The sequence below is a fragment of the Bos javanicus genome, chromosome 18 (genome assembly GCF_032452875.1).
Source record: "Bos javanicus breed banteng chromosome 18, ARS-OSU_banteng_1.0, whole genome shotgun sequence".
NCBI lineage: Eukaryota > Metazoa > Chordata > Mammalia > Artiodactyla > Bovidae > Bos > Bos javanicus.
The window spans coordinates 12251234-12276712 of NC_083885.1; the positions used below are offsets into that span (position 1 = coordinate 12251234).

A 25479-nucleotide genomic window follows, 5' to 3' on the forward strand; every position below is an offset into this window, starting at 1 on the left:
TTCCGGGTGTTTCTAGTCAGCAAGACAAAATCACTCACCCATCCACCCATCCATTCATCAGATACTAACTGAGTGCTGTTGCCTGACTGCCCTGTCTCATTGGCTGTGACTGTTTCTATGAGCCCACAAACAAATGTTCCGTGGGGTCCTCCTTCCTTCCCATCTTCCCTCCCAAAGATGGAACGCTACAGCATAGGGATGGGTTCAGTGGAGAGCGAGACCCCCACAAATGTCTGATGTTTATTAAAGATATTTTCTCCCCAGCTCGAATTCCTTTCCTGTCTGGTCCCTCGACTTGCCTGGACCAGAAGTCACAGCCAAAGGGGAAAGTGAGCTGCTGTGTGGCAAACCTCACAGCGAGGCGAGCACTGGGGTGGGGGTCCTGACAGGCTGTGACCCCCCTCCCCACCTCCGCCAAGTAGAGGATCTGGTGATACACATGTAGTTGTGGAATCTTTATGGAAACTGAGAGGCTCTGGGCAAATACATTATGGTGAATGGTTATTTTCACCATAATGGTTAAAATGTGGGGATTTAAAAAAAATTAGTGTTATATCTAATAAATAGAATATTGTATGATAATAAAATAGGGTTGGAGTTCTGATTCATACCACAGCACAGTGAAACTTGAAGACAGTTTGCTAAGGGAAGTTGGTCACAAAAAGCCGTCATGTGAAGTGCCCAGAACAGGCACATGCTTAGATGCAAATTAGATTAGTGATTGCATAGGGTTATGAGGAAATTGGCAGTGATGACTGAGGGTGTGGGGTTTCTTTCCGAGGTGATGAAAATGTTCCAAAATCAACTCAGGTGATGGTTATACAAACCACTGAATGTATTAGAAACATTTGAATTATACATTTTAAATGCATGGATTTTTGATATGTGAATTAATCTCAATAAAGCTGTTAACAAGTATGTGACCTTGTTTTCCGTATTGTTTTTAAAGATTTTTAAAATGTGGACCATTTTAAAAGTCTTTATTGAATTTGTTACAATATTGCTTCTGTTTTAGGGTTTGGTTTTTTGGCTCCAAGGCATGTGGGATCTTAGTTCCTTGACCAGGGTTCGAACCCACACCTCCTGCATTATCAGAGGAAGATTTAACCACTGGACTGCTAGGGAAATCCCTTCATACTACATTTTATTGGTATCTGATCGCACTGAAAAAAATTAAAACTGACAGATAGCCCTCCCCACCCCCCAAATAAAACAGAAAACAGCATCCTACCACTTAAAAATAAGCCATAGGCGCACCGTGGCACAGGTAATTCCAAATATCCAGTTTTCATATTTTGTTTCAGTTGGTTTATGTTTCTAGGCTTGCTTTTGTTGCCTATATTGTTGTCTTTAACACACGTGGGATCACTGTGTAGAGCGTGTTTCGTGTCCTGACAAGTCTTTGAAATATCTGTTTTCTGGACAGAATAGATCTAATTTGACTGTGGAGACCCAGTAAACACTGCAATTACGACTGCTCAGCAGTAAAAATTGCTGCGGGGAGGGAAACCTGCCCGGGGATCTGGGAAGTTTCTGTCGGGCGGCTGGATTCAGGTTCTGTAAACAGGAGAATCGCCATGATGGGTTCCAGAGCTGAGCGCCTGTCCTGGCCGGGGATGGGCTCGGGTGAGACCAGCGGGTGAGGGGTTAAGTCAATCCTAGCAGGGAGGGTCACAGCTGAAATGGAAGGTTTCGCCCCCATAAATCTTTAAACCCCAGTTACCCACTATTTATTTATTTGTCTTTTATTTCTATTTATTTTGGGCTGCAATGGGCGTTTGCTGTGGTTCACGGGCTCTTTGTTGCTGCACGTGGCTTTCTCTAGTTGCGGTAAGCAGGGGGCTACTCTCCAGTGGCGGTGTGCGGGCTTCTCACTGCGGTGGCTCCTCTTGTCCGAGAGCATGGGCTCTGGAGCTCAGGCTCAGTGGTTGTGGTGCGTGGGCTTAGTTGCCCAGTGACACCTCTGCGTTGGCAGGTGAATTCTAAACCCCTGGACCACCAGGGAATCCCTCATCTGTCTTTTTAAATGAAAAGAAATGATTTATTCACACAGCCACAAAAATCAATGTGTGCAAAGAGGAGTAGACAGTGGGAGAAATTCTTCCTCCCCTTCCAGACTCTATCTCTCTACCCGGACTCCACCAGCATTGCCAGCTCCTTGCGTGACAGCCACACTATGCACAAATGCCTCCTACATGCTGGCCTCTGCCCCCACACCCAACCACACACATGGAGATAGGCTATTCGCCCTCTCCTCTACCTGGCCTCTTAATTACACTTACAATACTATTACAATATTACATACATAATCTTGAGGATTGACATCAGTACACATCAATACAATTTATTCATTTCGATGGCTGTATACTATTCCCCTTTGTGGATATACCATAATTTATTAAACCCAGTCCCCTATTATTGGATGTGTGGGTTATACCTAGCATTTGGCTATTACAAATAATGTTGCAATGAATGTGTTTTCATGTAGGTCTTTGCCTTTTATTGTGAATACAGCTGTCAAATAAATTCTTAGAAATTTACATGCTAGATCAAAGAACTTGTATATTTAAAACTTGATACTTCTTTCCAAATTGTATAGCGTGCTGCAAACTATAACCTTCTATTGCAGCAGGAGGTCACCTGTTCTGACCTAATTTGGGGCATTCCTTCAGCGACCCTTAAGATGGATGCAGATGTCCTTTCCCCTTCCAGAACCAGGAAGAGGCGAGCCCAAGGCTGCAGTGTACAGTACGCATCGTCCCATGTCACGTGGCAGCCCTGGGTCCCATCACCACAAGCACTCACTGCTGGCAGGTGGGTGTGTCGTAGTGTCTGCTGTGCACCACGCTCACTGCCCTTCTGAATCCTCCTTCCTGCCTTCCTCGACAGGAGTGCCTCCGAGATACCGTAGGTTTGATTCCAGACCGTGGCAATAAAGTGATAGGGCAATGAAGTGAGTCACACACATGTTTTGGTTTCCCAGTGCACATAAAAGTATGTTTACACTACACTATTGCACTGCTGAGGATGCAATAACATTATATATAAAAAATGTGCATACCTCAATTTAAAAATACTTTATTGCTAAAATATGCTAACCACCCTCTGAGCCTTTAGTAAGTCATAACCTTTTTTTTGCTGGTGGAAGGTCTTGCCTGCATGTTAATAGCTGATGACTGATCAAAGTGGTGGATACTTAAGGGTGGGGTGACTGTGCAGCTTCTTAAAATGAGACATGGATTGACTCTTGGATTGACTTTTCCTTCCACAAGTGATTTCTCTGTATCAGGCAATACTGTGTGATAGCATTTGATCCACTGTAGAACTTCTTTCAAAACTGGAGTCAGTTCTCTCAAAGCCTGTCCCTGCTTTAGTCTCTAAGCTTATGTGATATTCTAAATCCTTCACTGTCATTTCAATAATCTTCATAGCATCTTCACCAGGAGTAGATCCCATCTCAGGAAACCACTTTTCTTGCTCATCCATAAGAAACACCTCCTTATCCGTGAAAGTCTTATCGTGATGTTGCATCAAGTCAGCTACATCTTCAAACTCCGATTCTAACTGTAGTTCTCTTGCTTTCCCCACCACATCTACAGTTACTTCCTCTGCTGAACTCTTGAACCTTTCAAAGTTATCCGTGAGGGCTGGGATCACCTTCCAAACTCTTGCGTATGTTGACGTTTTGACCTTTCCCCAAGAATCATGACTGTTCTTAATGGCATCTAGACTGGTGACTCCTTTCCAGATGGTTTTCAATCCATTTTGCCATCAGAGGAACCACTATCTGCTCAGGAGGCAGCTTCTTTCTTTCAGTCTCATGAACCATCTCTGCTGCTTCACATTTTCCTTCTGCAGTTTCCTCACCTCTCTCAGCCTTTGCAGAATTGGAGAGAGTAGGGGCCTTACTCTGCATTAGTATGGCTGGTCTGATCTTCTATCCAGACCACCCAAACTATCTCTGTATCAGCAGTAAGGCTGTTTCACTTTCTTATCATCCATGTGTTCACTGGAGCAGCCATTTAATTTCTTTCAGGAACTTTTCCATTGCACTCACGACTTGGCTTGGTGTGAGAGGTTTGTTTTGGTGTGAGAGGCCCAGCTTTTGACCTGTCTTGGCTTTTGATATGTCTTCCTCACAAAGCTTTATCACCTCCAGCTTTTGATTTAAAATGAGAGACGTACTACTCTTCCTTTCACTTGAACAGAGGCTGTTGCACGGTTATTAATTGGCCTAATTTCAATATTATGTCTCAGGGACTAGGGGGACCCAAGGAGAGGGAGAGATGGGGAACGGCTGGTCCGTGGAGTAGTCAGAACACATGTGATTTGTTGATAAAGTTTGTTCTCTTATAGGGCTGTGGTTTGTGGTGCCCCAAACAATTACAGTAGTAACATCTAAGATCACAGATCATGGATCACCATAACAAATATAACAATAATGAAAAAGTTAGAAATATTGCAAGAATTATCAGAACATGACACAGAGTCACGAAGTGAGCAAATTCTGTTGGAAAAATGGCACCCATAGACATGCTCGAAGCAGGGTAGCCACAAACCTTCAATTTGTAAAGCTGTTTTGGAAGCACAGTAAAGCAAAGCGCAGTAAACCAAGGTCTGCCTGTGTTAATAAAGCCCCCTGGGTTTTAATCAGGCCCCTGAACACACATCTGCAGCCTCCCCCACAGCTGGGTGTGGGTCTGGGACCAAGTTCACACCTTCAGAACAAGAGTGGAAATAGCTGTGCAGCTTCTGCATCTTTGGGCTTCCCTGGTAGCTCAGTTGGTAAAGATTCCGCCTGCAATGCAGGAGACCTGGGTTCGATCCCTGGGTTGGGAAGATCCCCTGGAGACAGGAAAGGCTTCCCATTCCAGTGTTCTGGCCTAGAGAATTCTATGGATTGTATAGTCCATGGGGTTGCAAAGTCAGACACGACTGAGCGGCTTTTCACTTTCTGTGTTTTTTCTTCTAAGGAAAATGCCTTCCTGCCACTTCCTTTTTCACCCAGCAACCTGGGGACAGGGGCCAAACACTTGTGGCCCAGTGAGTTGGATGGATCTAGGTCCCTGGGTGACACAGGACGCTAAGGAAGGGGCTCTCATTTCTGCACAGTGGAGAGCAGAGGGAATATACTACCTCTCAACTTTGTGACCCTGGAGACAGTCCTGGGCAGCAAATTGGATCAAGAGGGGACTGGAATAGAATAGAGAGGCCTGGCTGTCACCCCTGCAGGCCCCCATAAAGAACCTGCAGACCTTAGTGGGTGGGTGAGCTGAGGTCCTTGGGGCACCGGGGGCTGAGAGCCAACTGGCCGGGCATCATCGCGCCAGGGGCCCTTGGGGTTTGGGAGGGATGACCCAACTCCCAGACTATGTCATTTCTTGGTAAATACAGAGCAGGCTGCAAAGCAGGTTGGAATTGGAGGCCCCGCTGCCTGGTTCCAGCTGCTCCAGAAACCAACTCGCCAACCAACAGCTGGAAAAAACACTCGTAAAAAGTCACCCAGCTTCTGCCCTCCGTCCGCATCCTGGAAGAGGTTCAGTGCAGGCCTCTCCGCCCACACAGAAGAGCGCAGACCCCAGCGCCCCCCTCGCACTCCTCTGCGGCAGGGCCCTGGAACTCCCTAAATCATCCTGGCTGCTGGCCTTGAGAGCTTCTGGAACCCAACAAAAGTAAAGGACACTGCACGGCCGTGGAACAACTTAATTTTCTCTCTGTTCCTCCTAGATTCCTCGGGATGGGGGAACTCGGCAGGGTGTTTGAGATGGGAGAGGTCACAGCTGGGAAGCTTTCCAGATGGTGCCTACAGAGGGGAGATGCTCTGATTGTTCATCCATCACTGAGTTAACAGATGTTCTCCTGGGGCTCCAGGCAAGAGGCCGAGTTTACAGAGCGAAGTTGGCACAGCCTGGCCCCCAGGGAGGTGGCTGTCACCTGAGGCAGACGCAAGGATCACAAGGGGAGAACGGCAGTAAAAGGCATGTGTGCTTTGTTAGCTGCCCCCACCAACCCATGCCCTTCCAGAGGGTGAACAAACAAGAGAAGGTGTGATTTACTCAGAAATAGCATCTGTGGGGCTTCCCTGGTGGCTCAGTGGTAAAGAATCCGCCTGCCAATGCAGGAGACACAGGTTAGACCCCTGATCTGGGAGGGTTCCACGTGCTACGGAGTAACTAAGCCCATGTGCCACAACTCCTGAGCCCGCGCTCTAGACTGCAAGAGCCGCAACTACTGAAGCCCGAGTGCACAGAGCCCGTGCTCTGCAACAAGAGAAGCCGCTGCCGTGAGAAGCCCACACACCACGAGAGAGTAGCCCCTACTCAGCGCAACTAGAGAAAGTCCACATGCAGCAGCAAAGACCCAGCACAGCCAAAAATAAATAATAAATATATAAATATTTTTTTTTAAAAAGAAATAGCATCTTTGCCAATGTGTTTAAGGTGAGCATCCATACACATTAGTGTTGCAGTAGGGTGGGCTGTAAGTTCCGTGAGAGAGCCTTCCTAAAAGGCAGAGAAGGACAAACAGAAAGAGATGCATAGGGAGAAGGCCCCGGGGCTCTGGAGGCAGAGACCAGAAGGACACATGGTGGTCCTTGGTGGTACGAATGTTACTCCTGGCTGAGGACCTGGGGAAAACTATGGCCAGGATGACTCTTTTCCCCAGAGACTTCCCCTTGGGCTGAGTTCTGCAGATGGTTTTCTATAGCCTCCACATTCCCTTCTCTCACACTTGCATAAATTACTCTTCGCTTGAGGCCTCAGTTTCTTCATCTGTAAAGTGGTAATAAACCTCTTCTCAGGATGGTTGTGAAAATGAAATGCAGATGACAGTGATGAAATGTCTAGACCATGGCAGGTCCTCAGCATCCTAACTGTTGGATGATGGAGATGATGGTGATGATGGTAGTGCTGGTGGAGAGGATGCTGTGGCTTTGGTTTACTCTCAGAAGAATCATCATGAGTAACAGGCTAAATTAGGCTTTCTTTGCTTCCTTCCAAAGGACTGTAGGACCAAGCTGAGCTCCACTGGAGCCTGTGGCAATAAGAAAAATTAGGAATACTGATCTTCCATTTTAATTTCATAGTTTATCATGGAATTGTTTTCATTAATCTTGATTTAAAAAATGAAGTGAAAGTCACTCAGCTGTGTCCGACTCTTTGTGACCCCATGGACTATATAGTCCATGGAATTCTCCAGGCCAGAATACTGGAGTGGATAGCCTTTCCTTTCTCCAGGGGATCTTCCCAACCCAGGGATTGAACCCAGGTCTCCCGAATTGCAGGCAGATTCTGTACTAACTGAGCTATCAAGGAAGCCCTATTTTAAAAAATAGCCCTGATTTTTTTTTTAAACTGCATTAAAAGATTTTTAATCTTGCTCACTCAGTTTTTTGGTGGCCCCTGAAGTGCTGCCAGTGGGCAGATGCCTCCATCGCCTCAGCCTTGTCTGACTTTTCCTGTGACCCCAGGAAGGGCTCCATGTTCTCATTCCTCCAGGTGCCACCTGACACCCAGGGTGGGTGGGAGGGCAACCTGACCCTGCTCCTTTAGACTGTATTGGCACCTTTGTACTTTCTGATCTTGCACCGCCAAGCGAAGTTAAATACTTCAGGGCTAGAGCTGGGGCTTCCTGGTTGGGGTCTGATTTCAACAACAGTGCTTACCATTGAGTCTGGAGGATGCAGTCCCTGCACTTCCTGTGTAACAGGAATAAACTTCCCTCCTTAGCCCCAGCTGCATGGTTCCGGGGACCTTTCTGATGGAGCCATTCCTCACCCAAGCACCATGCAGACTGTGGACCCTTTCTTCTCTGTCGTGGGGAGAAATGGACCTGGTGGCCCCATGGCTGGCGGGAGCAGCACCAGGGGAGTCAGCAGCTGGCGGAATTTCCTCACCGTTGTCCGGTGTGGTCCCTGGCTCCACGACCAGACACGAAATAGGGCGGAAACTAGGTTTCATCAAGCACATAGATTTGTGAGGATATTTATGACCCAGATAGAGCTCCAGATGCTGAGTGTTCTCACGTGATTTCAGAACTTCAGTTCTTTAAACAGTCTTGGAGGTTGTGTACTCTCCAGCAGTTTTTAAACTGTGTTTATCAACCCTCTTGGGCTGCACAGCCCGGAAGGTCTTCTGAAGGTCCTGGGGGTCCCAGGGGCTGATTTCAGGGAGAGAAGATGAGGGGAGGAGAGGCCAGTGGGCAAAACTTCGGGGCCTCTTTCCTGCTCCAACTGAACAGCCCCATGTGTGCCTGCTCCTCACACAGGGCCTCTGGCATAAGTTTTGTTTAAGGAAAATAAGTCTCTGATTAAAAATAGTTTTGAAGCCATGAACACAATTCAGAGCTTCCTAATCCTGGCTGCACACTAGGAATCACTTAAGGAATTTTTTAAATTCCAGGGCCCAGGCTCTACATCCAGAAATGTGGATGTAATGGGTCCGTGGTGAGGTGTGGGCATCAACATTAAAAAAAAACTCCCCCAATGACTTTACTGTGCCACCAGGGCTGGGGGCCACTCATCTGGGCCAGCATTCTTCTTTCTGCTCATGCAAAACTGGGGCCCGGGGGTGAGAGCGTGTGTGTGTATGCATGTGTGATGACACTACTTGTGCAGAGCCTGGTGCTAGCTAGCTCATCTCCAGGCTGGATTAGAACCTTGGGTGTCCAGCTATCAGTGTAGATTCCTGGGACGCTACACCATGCACACAGAGGAAGAGAGGATCCGTTATCCTATGCGATATGACTTTCTGTGGTTTCATCTTCACATTTGAACGCATATTTTTAGTTCAACATTTGAGTTTCAGGGAGAGAAGAGCCTCAAGCAGGAGAGGACATTGATATTTATACTTCCGCTGGGAAATAGAGGCGGGGGCGGGGTGCAAAGAGTGCCCCCTCTCAAGGACCACACAGATGCACGGAGCTGAGAAGACGCCCCGGGGGGCTGGCTCCCAGGCTCACGGTTTAGTTTAAGCACTCCACACACTCCATTTCGCATTCCCTCGGGAATGCCGTCCCAGTGCTAACTGGTTGATGGGGACAAACTGTCGGTACTGGTGAAGCGTCTTGCATTTTCAGGGTCAAGCGCTCTCCTTTTTTTTTTTTTTTTTCCGAGAATAAAAGAAAAGGAAGAGAAAGGAGCATGTGAAACATGTAGCCAAAGTGGCCTATCAGGGTACAAAGTCTACATAATGACCAGTTTTAGGAGACTTGTCAGTAGTGGTGGTAAGAGCCAGACTGAAGGCAAAACACAGAGGGGCTCAGGACAATCGCGTCCCTTCTCACAGTGGGAAGGGACCAGTCCAGGTGACGCCAGGGGGGAGCTGTGTGACAGAAGCAGAGCAGCAGCACAAAGGGAGTGAAGCCCACATGCAGACTCCCAGTGTCAAAAACGCTTGAGTGGCGCTTCCCTGGTGGCCCAGTGGTTAGGAATCCACCTGCCAATGCAGGGGACATGGGTTCCATCCCTGGTCTGGGAGATCCCACATGCCGAGATCCAACTAATCCTGTGTGTCACAACTACTGAGCCTGCGCTCAGGAGCTCATGCAATGAAATTAGAGAGTGGCCCCTGCTTGCTGCAATGAGAGAAAGCCCGTGCATAGCAACAGTGCAGCCAAGAATAAGTAAATAGATAAAACTAAACATTAAAAAAATGCCTGGTGTCCTGCAAGGAAATAGGGGTTTCATGATTTCTTTTGACCCACACAGTGTGGTGCCAGTGCCACTATATACTTCTGAGTCTGGGTCTTCAGATATTGGAAGTTTCTGCCTTCACACTTGAGTGTTCCCTCCTAGAAGATGCTCCATGCAATTAGAGGCCAGGCCATTTTCCAGGAGGAAAGCCAAGCTGCTATTTCCCCACATTACTAAAAGTCTCAGCAAGAGAAAGGAATCTCCTCTTGTGTATTCATCAAGATAGGCCAGATGTGCTGTGTAACAAGTAACCCCAGATCTCGCTGGCTTTGCTCAACCAAGACTTATTTCTCACTCACAAGGAGTCTGTGGCTGGTCCTGTCCTTAGGAAGGTCATGGGCCAGTTCTCCCATGCCTAACTCCAGAAGTGATGTGCCTCTTTCACCCACCACCAGCACCATCACGTGGACCTGCCGCGATGGTGGTGCCGTGGACCACCACCTGCCCCACATGGATGTTTGGGGCAGGGACATGAAGGGGAGACCACGTTCAGCGAGCACCCTGTCTTTTAAGTCTTTCTTCCAGAAGCTTTTCTGAGCCCGGAGGCTACTGCCAGTATCTGTTTGCCAGCAGAAGATGAAATGAACTGTAATGGAAAACCTCAGAGAAGACTGACGCCGCCTGACGGATGGCTGAGTGTGTGTGTGTGTGTGTGTGTGTGTGCATTCTTAATTCTCCACTGCTAACAGCTAGGAGAGCATGAGCTCTTGCTAAAATTATCTGAGTTCTGTGTGCTATTTGAGAAACAAACCCAAGATGTTGGATGGTCACCCATGAGAGCTCGTTGGAAAGATCTCCCTGGGAAGGGAAGAGACAGATTAAGTGGAGGGCGATTTTAAATGGGCATAGTTGAGAAATGATTTTCTAGGTGGCCTGTCTAAATCATCGTCTTGTTTTTCTAGGACAGGAAGTAGTGCTTTGTCCCAGGGTTTCCCACCACACTGTGGGAATTGTTCCCTCGTTATCTCACTCAAGAAACCTAGGCCCTGACCAGGGTGAACAAATTGGCCTTGTTTCAACTTGCTACTTAGACCAAGTGGTGGCTCCTGGCATGACTGGTGGAGACCACATATAGAACTGGCGGGAAACAATGCCATGATGGATTAGTAATGTCTGCCATAGAGAGAGTAAGGGGAGAGTAGTCGCCCACTTCAAAATCTGTCTATTCTAAGATGCTCATTGCCCCACTTTTTAGCGTCTCTGAAATCAGGGTGCATTGTATAATGGATGGCATCTTACAAATTGTTTTGCAACGGGCTTCTGTGGTTCACAAAATAATGGGGCAATTAATAAAATAGACACTGAAAGGTACTTGCCATTTTTGTTTTGTTTGTTTAGAGAGCCATTGTTAGGATTTAATGGGCTCAGATCCAGAATGCCTGAACCGGGGAGGTCTCAGTGGAGTTAGTTTCTTCTCTCTGTATTTCTGTCTCTCTCCTCCACTTTCTTTTGCATCTCTGAGGTTTCATTCTGCACAGCCCCATGGCCTTTGTTCTTTCCACCCTGCCAGCCTGCCTCCCAGCATCTGTGAAGGTATATGCCTGGCCCCTGGACAGTGACACGGTGGCCTCCTTAGCACCTTCCCCATCGTCCCTCTCTGTTCCAGCTCCACCATTGCCAGAAAACTCCTTCCATGTTTTTAAGTTCAAATTCCCTGGATTTTGAAAGAATCAAATGAGCTTTTTGAACATTTTTGAGGTTACAGACTGCTGGCCAGCTTGTGAATTGCTTTTCCTATGGACTGTGCTAAGCCCTGATGCAGTCGGCCATGGCCAGGGTAAGGAGGTGGGTGGGTGGGAGGGATGGGATCCCAAGGTACAATACGCCCTCCTGGAAGGCAGGGGCCTGGCAGACTTCACGCCCACATGCACTCCAGACCCGTGCCTGTATCTACGCCTCCACCTGCACGCACACCCACATCCATGCACAGCTTCCCGCTTCCCCCCTTCCTTGGGCCTCCTGTGGAGAGGGGGGCTTTATCATGCTGTGCAAGGCCCATCGTGTTGGTCTGCTTGCTTATTCCCGCTTGTCCTCCAACCCCACATGGCTGCTGTGATAACTGAGGGAATGAATGCATGCACTTAGAATGTGTTACTTGGATACTGAGGTACTTATTTTTTAAATCAGTTAATTAATAATTACTCTTCACTGTGGTGCACAGACTTCCCATTGCAGTGGCTTCTCTTGTTGCAGAGAACAGGCTCTAGGTGCGAGGGCTTCAGCAGTTGTATAGCTCAGGCTCAGTAGTTGCTGTGTATGGGCTTGGTTGCTCCTGAGGGATCTTCTCAGCTCAGGGATCAAATCTGTGTCCACTGGGTCAGCAGGCAGATTCTCAACCACTGGACCACTAGGGAACTTCCAAGGTACTTACAATGGCACCCTGCACGTAGTGAGCAGCAAAGGAGAGCTCGTTACCCATTCTTGTGAGAGGTGTGCTGCGTTGTTCATCCGTGGGAGCTTAGATGATGTCGGTCGTATTAGCCTCTCTTTCTTATCTTTATCATTTAATGATTTAAGAGTTCCATGTTATTGAATATCTGGTGCTTTGCTATAAGAATAATGCTTTATTTTGGGGTCCGTGCACACACAGTTGTGCGTAAGCTCTGATTTTTCCTTAAAGGACATCACTGGAGGTGTACTCGCTGGGCCAATGGACACGCACGTCAGGAAGGGCTGGCTACACACGGCCGCCTTGTGCTCCAGGCTGGCGGCTCGATTCACACCCCGCCAAGCCAAATAGAGGACGCTGCCCTCTTCCCCTGCACCAGGCCCAACAGTGGGTACTGCTGCTGTAAACTATAAAAGCTTCGGCCCCAGGGATCTTGACTCTGCACTGCTGCAGTCTCACTGAAGTTAGTGTCTGATCAGAAAGGCAGAGATCAGAGTGAGAGAGGAGGAAAATGCACGGCGGAAGAGATGGCTTCTCTGGGACAGGAGGCAGGAGGCGGACATGGAAGGGATGGCAGTGTAGGTCCTGACGTCAGGGTGAATGTCTGCTGAGCGCAGAACCGGGGCTGCCGATGGCAGGAGCTGGAGGGGCCGGCAGGGGACGGGCGGGCTCCGCCGCTGTTCCTGGAACTGAGCTGCCTCCTGGTTCCATATTACGTTCATTTTGATTGTAAGTACGGGTTTGCCATCCCTAATGGCAGGGTTGGGTAATGATGTGGTGGCGGGAGGCATGCGCTGCTACCCGGGAGAATCTGGACTGCAGATTCGCGATGCAGATGGAACGCCAGGCTGTTTGATTTTTGCCTCCCATCATCTGATTGTGTTTGTGGAGTTGGAGATGTGGGGAGGCCAGCTCTCTCTATGATTTTTTTTTTCTGTTGTTTGTAATTTGGAATGTGGCTAGAGAACAGACAGTGGCTAAGGAGCCCTTGACGATGGATGAGATGGAATTTGCTGTGGGGCTTTGTCATGGAGAGGCAGAGTGCACCAGGAGGCTTGCCTGAGATGGTTGGGAGGGGTGGGGGGAAGAGTTCAGACGTTTGTGTAATGGGGGATAAGGAATTGGATCTTCCCCTGGACAGTCTTCGAAGGCATTGGGCGTCTGAAAGGTGGTTTGTGGTTTAGAATGTGTACTAGTTTGGAATGCTGTCAGCTGCAAGTAACTCACTCAAGACTAATAGAAGGTAAACCTGGGAGGTGACTCTTCTCACAGGTCAAGAGGGATGGAGGTAGCAGGTAGCTGAGCTCCATCAATGCTCCAAGGTAGCATCTTGGAGACTGTCTCCAGCCCAAGGTATTGCAGCAGCTCTAAGCATTCTATTTACACATTCCCCGCCCCTGAATCCCGTCCTTCTAAATACCCTCCTTTCACTTCTTAAAAACACGGGGACTCCCCTAATGGCCCAGTGGTTAAGAATCTGCCTTGTGATGCAGGGGATGTGGGTTCGAGCTCTGGCTGGGGAACTAGGATGTTTCACGCCACAGGGTAACTAAGCCTGTGTGCCACAGCTAGAAAGGTCATGATGCACTGCAAGGAAAGATCCCGTGCTATGCAACTAAGACCCAACACAGGCAAATAAATACATGAATATATTAAAAAAAACTCACCAACAACACGTCATCATCTTCATTTCAAAGAGATGTGTGACCATCCCACAGAACTGGCTACAGGTGGTGGGTCAGTGGAGCAGCCACAAGCCCAGAGGGATCCCCACTGCCGGTCTCATGACTTGTCTCTGCCTCACCCTCATCACCGCAGGGCATCAGCACGGGCGAGGGGAGGCAGCCGGGGTGTTGGCTCTGATTCCACCTTCTGATCCCCTATGGGTGGGGCCGCCATGGGTGCCCCTTGGACAGAGCACACACACACAGCCTCAGAGGTCTGGAGCTGGGTTCGAATCTCAGACCCACCATGTAAAGCTGTGTGGCCCTGGGAAGATCTAGGGGCACCTCTGATCCTCAGTTACCCCATCTACCCAATGAGGGTGAGAATGCACAGTGAGAACTATTGTGAGGATTTGAGAGAAAGCAGGAAATGGCCCCAGCACTGCTCCTGGCACTGCGGGGCTCAATAAATGGTTCCCTCTGACCATGATTCCTGCCAGAGCAGGGGAGGTAGGTGGAAAGAAAAGTACAAGTGATGGGTTGTCGCCTTGATTCCAGTGGGTATTGTGATAAAGAGATTTAAGACACCAGTGTGGATGCTGTGGGTTTCTAGGATAACTTTCCACGTGCCCAGGCTGGAGCCCCTGCTGCACCCACTACACAGATGTAAAAGCCCAGAATGGGCACTGCGGGACACTGCGCTGGTTCCGATCTTTAATCTGAAAAGAGGACTCTTCTTACTCTCCATGCATGTGACGTTGAACAGATGGGCTGAAATGAAGGCACATCTCCACCAGCTGCTGCCAGCCCACCAAAATGTCTGCCTACCCATCACTAGACAAGGGAACTGGGAGCTGGCATCTGGGAGAAACCACCAGACACTGAAGCCTTCCCAAGCCTGGAAACCACCACACCAGCATCTTGGGGTGGTTAAGGTCACCAGCTCCAGCTGTCCTCAGTGGGATGCTTACACGGAATGAGCTTCTGGGACAACTTCAGGGTCACCAGCAGTGGTAAAGTAAATGGATAGATGGGGGGAGGGCCAATTCTGAAAGGAAAGCCACATCCGAGCATCTGGATTCAATTTGATGAAGAACTGGCAGTGGAGAGAGTCTTAGATTCCATCTAGTCCAGGGTCATTATATGACAGATGAGAAAACTACAGCCAAGAAAGGGGAAGTAACTTGCTTTCGATCTTGTAAGTTGTGGGAGTGCCATTCAGTTCATCTAACCACCAATCCATCCATCCATCATCCATTCACAAATCCATCCACCCATCAGTCCTTCCATACACCCATCCATTCACCCCCCATCAATCCATCAGAGATGTGTGCTGAACGCTTCTAAGATGGCAGGCACTGTACTAGGTAGGTGCTGAGTATGGGGCCCCAATGGCAGCTCTGACCCCCATCCTCAGGGAGTTTACAGTCAGGTGGAAGAGACAGATTACAGCAAATCACACACTTGATTTCAATTGGGATCACTGCCACAAGTGAACATTCAGAGTGCTAAGAGAGAGTCTGGGAGGGCCTGGGAGGGACCCCCTGAGAAAGTAATCATTAAACTGAAGCCTGAAGGATGAGGAGGGCCTGCCAGACAAGGGGAAGGGCAGATGTCAAGGGGAGTATTTCAGGTGGAAGGAAGGCTCTATCAAGAGAAGGTGGTTGGGACAGGAGAGAATGAAGGAAGCCCAGAGGTGCTGGGGAGGCCAGCAGTGTGAGAACCCAGCCTTGGAACTTCCAGGCCTAGCGCTGTCTCCTCTGTGCCCATAGGTCCCATCCCAGGACTCTACACCTTATGGAATCAGCATCTCCTCCATTTCCATGTTTGGAGAGAATTGGATGATGAAAATACCTAGTGGACTTGCTAGAAAATATTCATTCTAGACTGGACTGGGATTGGGGGTTGGGGGAGGAGCCTATATGGTTTATACAAAATAAAATATCAACTAATGTGGCACACATCATAAAGAAGTAAATTATCTCCCCAAATAGGAAGTCTGGGTTCAGTGCCCTGTGATGGAATGAGTTTCCCAGTAATGCTCAGCATCTCTGAAGTTCTCGTGGCCTTCCCAGCATTGTTACAAGGCGGCAGGGGTTGCCTTAAACATCATGTCCTCATAGGACTTCCTCCAAGGTCTGGGAGATGGACAAGTGACCTCTCTCCTTTCACTGGGGAGAAAACCTCTTTTCCAGGAGTCTCACAGCATACTTTCTCTCATGGGCCATTGGCCCAAACTGGGTCATGTGCTCACGGCTGGCAGTAAGAGGCTGGAAAGGTGATTATCTGGGAGGAGAGGAAGATTTGCATGTGGCTGTCTGTCACATGCCTCTAGCTATGGAGGTAGTAAACCAACCCAAAGGAATGAGTCCTCTTTCCATTCCCCTTCATAGTCCTGGTGGTTATTATCAATCTATTTCTGCAATTCATGCTTGTTAGTATTTCAATGTGTGATGTGGTATGGAAGAAGCATTTGATAGAATTCAACACTTAGCCAATAAGGAATGCACAGAGCAACCAGATAGTCATGTGGGGAAAAAATGAACTCCAACCCCTACCTCACACCATATACAAAAATTAATTTTAAATCTACCAAAGATCTAAACACAAGAGCTAAAACTATAAAACTTTTTTTAAAAAAGTATAAGAAATATATCTTCATGAAGTAAGGTTTTCTTAGACATGATAGAAGATGCACTAACCAAAGAAATGGATAAAATTCAAACCTAAAAACATTTGCTCTTTAAAAAGTACTATTAAAAACAAAAGGCAAAGCTTCACACTGCAGGAAATACAGAACACAGAGACTGATCTGTTCTTTTTAGGAAGGAAGACTAGGGAAAGCTAGGTCCTCAGCTGTGGAATGTGAATCCACAATCATCATTATCCATCAATCATTATCATTAATAAAGGAAGGGCTGCCCCCAGTCGGACATCTCTTTTGCATCAGGTCCTACACCATCTGCCCTTGACACTCTCTTTAATCTAAACCTCTCACCAGATAGGTGAGATAGAGAACGGTCCCCCAGTCACAGATGAACAAACTGGGCCTGAGATATCACACACCTGGGGTAGCAGATGGCCAGTGGCAGTTCTTCACCCCTGCCTACATTTTTGCATTTGCCTTGTAACTGCGGAGAACTCTGACTCCATGGGCAGGGCAACAGGCTCCACCCCTGGACTTTGGCCCCAGCCGCGTGACTTGTGTTGGTCACCATGAGGGAAGGGGGTTTAACAAGTGGCCCCACACTGGGACGTGCTTTCTGGCGATGTTGCCATGGCCACAAGGACATGCCCGAGCTGGCCTGCTGGAGATGAGAAACAAGTACAGCCGAGTGGGCGCCCTCTTTGTCCCAGGAACAGTCAGCATAGATCAGCCCCACTGCTAATCCCAGAACACGAGTGAATCCAGCCAAGATCAGCAGAGCTGCCCAGCTGAACCCCAGCTCGTTCCAGATGTACAAGCAATACATACTTAGCATTCTCATGATGCTGAGGTTCTGTGGTGGTTTGTTATGCAGCACTCTCATGTCAAAAGCTAACTGATACACCCAGTAAGCACTGAAGTCAGGATTTGTGCTCAAGTCTGTTGACTCTACCATCCATGCACCTCTCCCCACAACACTGTTTTCACTGTGGTTCTCATAATTATTTGCATTCATGACAAAGTCTAGGATTTAACATTTTGGAGACTATAGAAATGGATGTTGGGTGAGTGGGCTTTATCTTTTGTGGTTGTCAGAGAGAATGGGAGGGATACCATTTGCAAACTTGGGAGTCAGAATACAATCCATGCCATGTGGTTGAAGTCTGGTCAGTGACTGCTCCCAACTTGCTCCCCATCTTTCCTGGTCAACCACAGCCACATGCCAAGCAAAAGCTTTCTTGTGTTTGCCTCTAGTATTTAGGAAAGAATGCTAATAGTAATCCTCTAATCCTAATAGCTAAAATGCACCAAGCACCTACTTTTACTAGCCTCCACATGGATCATCCCAATTAATCTTCCCAACCAACCAAGGAGCCTTATTATTTACATTTTACACATGAGAAAACTGAGGACCCATCAGAATGTCCTCACCATTGGATTCTGGAAGAATTGCAAACTGAAGACTGGTGTTTCACAGCTTAGAATCTGAGAGAGTTATTGGTAAAACTGCCAGCAGCAAAGACATCGATTACATTTTAGTTACTAATTCAACAAACCAGTTCGATGTAACCATTCTTCATGAGGCCAAGTGATGAAGTAAGTGCTTAACCTTCAAAATGCAGGAGACAAAAACCAAACGGGAGAGAGAGTCCAATCCACAAATACAGTGGAGATTCTCTCAATGATCAAAAAAACAAGCAAACACAACGATCATGACAGGTATAGAAGACTTGCACTCTATAAACCAGCTCGACCTGAGGGACATTGACAGAATGTGCTGCCCAACGACAGCAGAGCCCACCGCTTCTCCTGAGCACACAGAGAGCCAACCAAGGCTGGCTGACCACCTGCTGGGCCACTGTGGCTCATGGCTTGTGTTTGCATAGTCCATGACCTAAGCATGGTTTTTATACTTTTAAAGGGCTGTCCCAAATAAAACTAAACAAAACCACAAAGAATACACATCAGAGACATTACCTGCCTTGCAAACCCTAAATTGTTTGCAATCCCCCCCTTTACAGAAAAATCTGCCCTTCCACTCTTCTGGATCATAAAGCAAGTCTCAGTAAAGTTCAAAAGGTTGAAATGATACAAAACATATTTTTTGACCATAGTGAAGTCTAGCAATTATTGCCATGAAAGCATATTGAAAAAAAAAAAAAATAAACAGACCAACCCACAGAACAGGGTGTTTAGCAGCCCATACGTATGTATGGGCATTTCTCACATGATGACAACAAAGATGTTTCAGTACATCTTGAAAAGGACCAACCACTCAATAAACGGCATCAGAACAATTGGCAAAAGTGCAAAAGCAAAAAAAACAAACAAAAAACTTACACCATAAAACTATTAGGAATAAATGTAGAAGACTTCAAAGATAGAGAACGTTTTCTTAAAAGTATAAATGCAAAAGCAAACCAAGTCAAAAATCTGCGTAACAATCAACACCATAAACAAACTGAAAATCCAAGCGACCAACTGGGAAAAAATACTTGCAAAATATAAAGCACAGAACAACATCCAAAATATTTAATGCACTTTTAGAGATCAGGTTAAAAGAAGATAAACACTCACCTACAGGACGTCCAAGCAGAACTGTTCAAAGGACAAGGGGAGGCAGCCCCTGAAAGAAAAGCACAAATGCCAGGTGTGAAAAGATGTCCAAACACACCGCGGAGCAGAAACACGCCAGTTAAATTAACAGGATACAGCAATCTCTCTGGTGGGCCAGCGGCTAAGACTCCTAGCTCCCAGTGTAGAGGCCTGGGTTCCATCCCTGGTCAGGGAAGTAGATCCCACATGCCATGACCAGAAGATTCCACATGCTGTGACTAAGACCCAGCGTGGTCACATAAATAAGTTTTTTTTCTAAATAAAAAACAAATTAAAATAACAGGATATTGCTATTACTTCACATGTTAGTCATAATGCAGAGACTGGCCATGGCCAGCAGTGGGAAGAGGATGGGGAGTAAGCTTAGCCACCATGGGTCCACAGACCGCTGTTTTTTACAGAAGTGATTGATAGGATCTATTCAAACTGCAAACCCACACGTCTGACAACCTAGACACTGCACTTCTTAGAACCCAGTTTTGGTGAAGACATACCCACGTAAGAACAGAGGGGTAGGTCTGGGGATGTTCAGGCAAACATGTTTGTTATAAGAAGACATGGAAAGTAACTGAAATGACGATGGATATGAACATGGCAAAGCAAACTGTGGCGTTTGAAAACCGTACGAAAGACTGAGCACTGGCTTAACAACGAGGCCAAAACACAGAGGACATGGAAAGACCTCTATGTGGAACCTAAAAAACAGTACAAGTGAATGTATGTGCAGAAGGGAACCAGACTCACTGATGCAGAGAACAAACCAATGGTTACCTCTGGGAAGAGGCAAGCAGGGAGGGGAAAACCAGGGGCAGGGGATGAAGAGGCACGAACTACTGCGTATAAACGAGGTGAACAGCCAAGACAGACTGTGCAGTGTGGGGACTTACAGCCATTGTCCTGTAATAACTGTTAATGGAGTATGATCTGTAAAAAATATCGAATCGCTCTGCTGCACACCTGATATTAATATAATATTGTAAATCAGCTATACTGCAATTAAAAAAAAAACAGATTTTGGACTTCCTTGGCAATCCAGTGTTTAAGACTCTGCCTTCCAATGCAGTGGGCACTGGTTAAACCCCTGGTCAGGGAATTAAGACCCCACATGCTGCTGTGCAGTATGGGCAAAAATCTGAAAAACAAAAGCACTTCTAAGATATTGTTGGGAGAAAAGGGGGGGTTCCTGAATGTGTTTGGTATTACACCATCTATGTTTATAAACCATGCAAGGCAGCAGCTCCTCTGTGTACACAGATTTATGTCTGTGTGAAAAAAAGTGAAAGTGTTAGTCTCTTAGTCGTGTCCGACTCTGTGTGACCCCAAGGACTGTAGCCCTCCAGGCTTCTCTGTCCATGGGATTCTCGATGGCAAGGATGCTGGAAGGTCTTTAGGATATCCAGCAAAGTTTTCTCAGTATAAGGAAAATACAGGTGAGTTTTGTTGTTTCTTTGGGCTTTTGTCTATTTTCCAGGATGGAGGTTATTTCTGAAATTTTATTTTATTAAAAAAAAGGTGTTTTTTTAACATATATATATATTTTTGACATGGACCATTTTAAAAGTCTTTATTGCACTTCTTATAATATTGCCCCTGTTTTGTATTTTGGGTTTTGGCCATCAGGCATGTGGGATCTGAGCACCCTGACCAGGGACTGAGCCCGCACTCCTTGCAATGGAAGGCAAAGTCTTAACCACTGGACCACTGAGTGAGGCCCTGAAAATTTTTTTTAAAAAAGGATAAAATTGTGTGAGGCGGTGCATGTTTACAGCACGGGGATGGATCCACTCTGTAAGAGAAGCCAGCTGCCCTGCTGCCCCAGCCTGGCCAGCTCAAGGTGCTCTGTACATCCCGATGCTGTACGCCTTTATACTGTCATTCTACCCTGTTAATCCTTCCAGTCCTTTGGCCACCTGATGCAAAGAGCCGACTCATTGGAAAGACCCTGATGCTGGGAAAGACTGAAGGCAGAAGGAAAAGGGGATGGTAGAGGATGAGTCGGTTGGATGGCATCACCGACTCAGTGGACATGAGTTTGAGCAAGCTCGGGGAGTTGGTGATGGATAGGGAAGCCTGGCTTGCTGCAGTCCATGGGGTTGCAGAGTCAGACACGACTGAGCAACTGAACAACAATAGCAAGCCACCCTGAGCTGAGGAAGACAATCGCCCTTCCCTGTGAGGGTGTCTGAGGAGCTTCCAGGACTTTTGGTTTTATTCTCAACTCTAAATCTAGGAGGCGGGAGTCGGCCTTTCCCCATGACATCTGATGCTTCCTTCCCTCTCGTCCTCCTTCATCCCGCGTCGCCCACCAGCTGTCCTGCCCCAGAGGCCCTCCTGGGTCTGAGGGCTCTGAGAGGACCCTTAACGATGAGGGATCCAGGGAGACGAGGTCATAGTAAGTGGCCCAAGTGGCCAGGCTCCTTGCTTGTGGTAGGCCACTCTCTATGCAGCTCCCCCTAAGCTTTAGAATTCTTTGCAAACTCCACAGAACACAGGGGCTTAAACTCCAAGTGGTGACAAAGCCTCTGAAACACATTGAGTGGGAAATCTTCGTCTTTCTGAGCATACTGGGGACCTCTGGGGGTGTGCGAGGGTGGTAGGGTCTCCCAGGAGAAGGCCGAGGAGGAGGCAGCAACGGGGGTATGGAAGGGGGGCATAGGCTTTGAGATCATCCCCTCTAATCTGGAGGCTGGGAGGGCGTCTGCAGAAAGCGACCGCCAGGGCAGAGGTGTAGGACGTATTGATTTCTCCTCACAATAGAGCTGCCTGAAGCCCTCCGTACCCTGGCTCCAGAGCCCCGAAGCAGGTTTGTCAAATCCCAGATCAGGAGGTGCGGGTGAGTGGAGAGTCCTTTTAGCGAGCTGCAACGAAGTTATTAAAAAATTTAAAGCTTCAAAAAAATGAATAGGCTAGACCAGTGCTTCTCAAACATGGTCACTGTGCAGCTGGGGGCAGGGCCCTTGATTCTGAATTTCTAACCCAGATGATGCTCATGCTGCTGGTCCAGGGACCACACTTTGAGAAGCAAAGGATGAGAGGTAGATGGGAATGGACAAGACATGTCAGTGCAGTGCATAGCGTAAGATTACATCTCGTCTTATGAGCTTTTATTTCAAGTGTGTGTGTGTGCTGGGATGTATTCTTTTATAATGCACTGGGATCCAAGAAAATGAAAAACACTGAACTGAGATCAGGAGGAGGACTGGAGTCGAAAGGCAAACACACTCAGGTGGATCTGGGCTATGGATCATTCTGACTCTATTTTAAACACGAAAATGTCCCTCTCAGGGACATATGTCTTATCTGGTCCTGAGTTGCTTCCATCACAAAAATTTGAACTTGTGCCATTTCCTGTGGCGCGGGCTTACATAGAGGGGTGAGAAGGGCATATCTATTTTGGAGTCTCATTTCAAAACGTCCCAATATCGCCGAAATCAACTGGCACAAACAGAGCGCCTGGGAGTTTCTTTCATAGAAATGGCAAAGTGCGTCTATCAATGGAGCACACGCAGCCGGGCGGAAGGGCCCGCCAATGGCCGCTCCATCAACCTTGGCAGATGTGTACATTACCCTTTGATCTCCAAGGATGCTGTATTTAGATGACATAATGCGTTTGGGGTTATCTTTCTCGAAGGTAGAAGGGACGTAAGCAGATACCCACTCTTGCAAGATAAAATTAGCACCTCTTTGCTGGAAGATAAACATTTTTCGGCAGGAAAGCTCTGATTAAAGTACAAAGCGGCCAGGGGTATTAGGCTGCACCCCTTTGAGTGAAATTCCTATTTATAATAAAAGGAAATAGCACTGCTATGACATAAAGCAATGGGGAGCCGCCACTCCCGCTGGAAAGACGGGGCTTCACTGTTGCAGCTGTTTTTGCAAAGGACCAGTGTGGGCCAAACTCTGGGTTGGGGGTGGACAGAAGAAAGTGGATGCTCTGTGTGGAACCCTCACCCAGAGACAGCCCCACTGATCCTGGCACTTCCTGTCCCCACATCTCAGGGCTGCTGTGAGCAGTTGTGGGGTCTGCTCCCTGCCCAGCGGAGTGGGCGCTTCCACCCACCGCAGTCACCCAGCTGCTCACCCTGGGAAGGGTTGGGTCAGCCCAGGACGGGCACCATCTGGAGAATTCCTGCAGAGGCGCTATGTAGACTGGCTCTGGACACCCTATCTAACCCCTAGATGCTTGGTGCCTATTCCCACAGAGGCTTTTTGCCCACAGGACCCCTGTCCCCATGTCTCTCCCTCCACACCTGCCTCTGGTGGCTCAGACGATAAAGCATCCACCTGCAATGTGGGAGACCTGGGTTCTATCCCTGGGTGGAGAAGATCCCCTGGAAGGGGGGATGGCAACCCACTCCAGTATTCTTGCCTGGAGAATCACATGGACAAGAGGAGCCTGGTGGGCTGCAGTCCATGGGGTCACAAAGAGTCGGACATGACTGAGCGACTAACAGCACAATACTGGACTGTGAACCAGATGAGGCCTGGTACAAAGGCCTGAGGCTGGGCAAAGAGGCCAGGCGTGCACAGGGCTTTAGACTTTTTGTTTTTCCAAACTGGAAGGTTACCCCCATCACTCCTTTCCCATGCATGCACGTTAACAGTGGGGTTTCAATGGTGGTGCCCACCCGCCACGAGAATGCCAAAAGCTAGGCTGCTAATGGTGGCCCTGCCCCTCCCTTCGCAAGCCAAGCTGGTTAGTAAGGGCACTTGGCTTCTATGGCGTCTGGGCTTCCTCTGCAAACACCCCCAGATGTGGCTGGTACTGAGACATGGGGGAAGTGTGGCAGGACACAGCTTTAAAAGAATGACAGTCATCGAGAACATGACAAAATCTGAAACCTACTAGGGCCAAGATGGGGGAATATTTGCCTTCCAGGGGACCCTGAGCTTCATTATACGTTCATTGTAACACATCGGCTAAATGACACATCTACAATTCCGAGGCCAGCCATCAAAACCCAAAGAGTAGCTGGTGGCCTAACTTCTGGAAATCCCCACCACTTTCAACCCACTCCAGTATTCTTGCCTGGAAAATCCCATGGACAGAGGAGCCTGGTGGGCTACCGTCCATGGGGTTGCAAAGAGTCGGACATGACTGAGCACACAGGCATACGCACTTCACAAAATAGTTGGAATAGTCCCCCACTCCCTAGCCTGTGAGACCACCCAGCCTATAGAAGCTAACTCCCTGTATTTCAGGGACTCCCTCGCCTTCTGAGACAGCCCACATTTTGTCTGGGGAGTGTGTATCTCTCTAAATAAATCTACTTCTTACCTATCACTTAGTTTCTCACTGAATTCCTTCTGTGGGGACACATATAGAACCAGAGCTTCACGAAGTCCTCAGATCAGGTGTGCAATTTCAATGAAGACAGTGGTTTCGACTCCCAGCCTCTGGGTTCCAGTCCCAGTCTGAGTTGTGTGGTTTCAGCATCACAGTCCGGCCCTTTTCAGGCTGTCTCTAACCCCAGGTCTCTCCGCAGGTCAGTCGTCTGAAGCCTGAGTTTCAGTCCCCAGCCCCGCAGGTACCAGCAGCCTCAAGTCTTGGGCTGGGGACCACAGTGAGGTGGTGTGACTCTCTCTCTGTTCTGGCTGCCACCAACCTGCAGCTGCAATCTCTTCTGAGCCTCTGAGACTCCCCCTCTGTCCCCGCTAAGGTCCCTTCCCGAAAAGGGGCTCCCCATGTAGGGGGACCTTTTCTCCTTTCCAGCTTCCTCCTGGGGGTGCAGGTCCTGTCCCAATTCCTTTTTCTCTTTTTGTTTTCATCCTAGCTGGTTACATGGAGCTCTTTCTTGCACCTCAGGGTGTCTGGTATCCTCTGCCATCGTCCAGTGAGGTATTCTCCGGGAACTCTTCCATGTGGGGATGTATTTTGGCTGTATCTTTGGCAGGAGCTGGGCTCCATGTCCTTCTATTCTGCCATCTTGACTCTTCTCTCTGTGCATGTAATTAGGCTCAGGGTCTCCCGCTGAGCTCATCCTGAAGCAGGCCTGGGTGGGCCTTCAGTCCAAGGACGGGTGTCCTTATAAGAGACAGAAGAGAAAGATGAGGAGAGGTGGTGTTAAGGCAGAGGCTGGAGGGAGGCGGCCACAAGTCAAGGGACAACTGAAGTCAGTGCGGGGCAAAGACCCCACAACTGGAGCCCTGTATGGGTGACCTCCCCTCCACGAAGGATTTTAAGCAAGAGGATGATTGCCAACATCTGGGGAGTGGCACGCCACACTGGCTGCCATGTGAGAAGGTCTTGGAGGGGCGAGGTTGGGTGGGGAAGAACAGCCGACCGCCAAGGTGACCACGTGGAGGAAGGAGACAATCAGATACCTGGGGAGTCCGGGGCACAGACGCTGATGCCAAGGCTCGCCATGGCACTGCGTCTACTGGTCCTTTCAGGGCATCAGTGGAGTCTTAGCTCAGTCCTGTCCCCAAGTGGGTCCAGTGGGTCCCCAAACCTGTCCTGTGGTTACTT

The 25479-nt window shown here is 48.2% G+C and overlaps 1 long non-coding RNA gene across 1 annotated transcript in view; it reads right to left on the reverse strand.

Annotated features, from left to right (window-relative positions):
* LOC133230061 (uncharacterized) overlaps positions 1 to 25479 on the reverse strand; it is a 236964-nt gene that overhangs the window by 134678 nt on the left and 76807 nt on the right. Inside the window, exon 2 of the long non-coding RNA XR_009730727.1 lies at positions 18972 to 19020. This is a non-coding gene — a long non-coding RNA (uncharacterized LOC133230061). The remainder of the gene's footprint in view (positions 1 to 18971; positions 19021 to 25479) is intronic.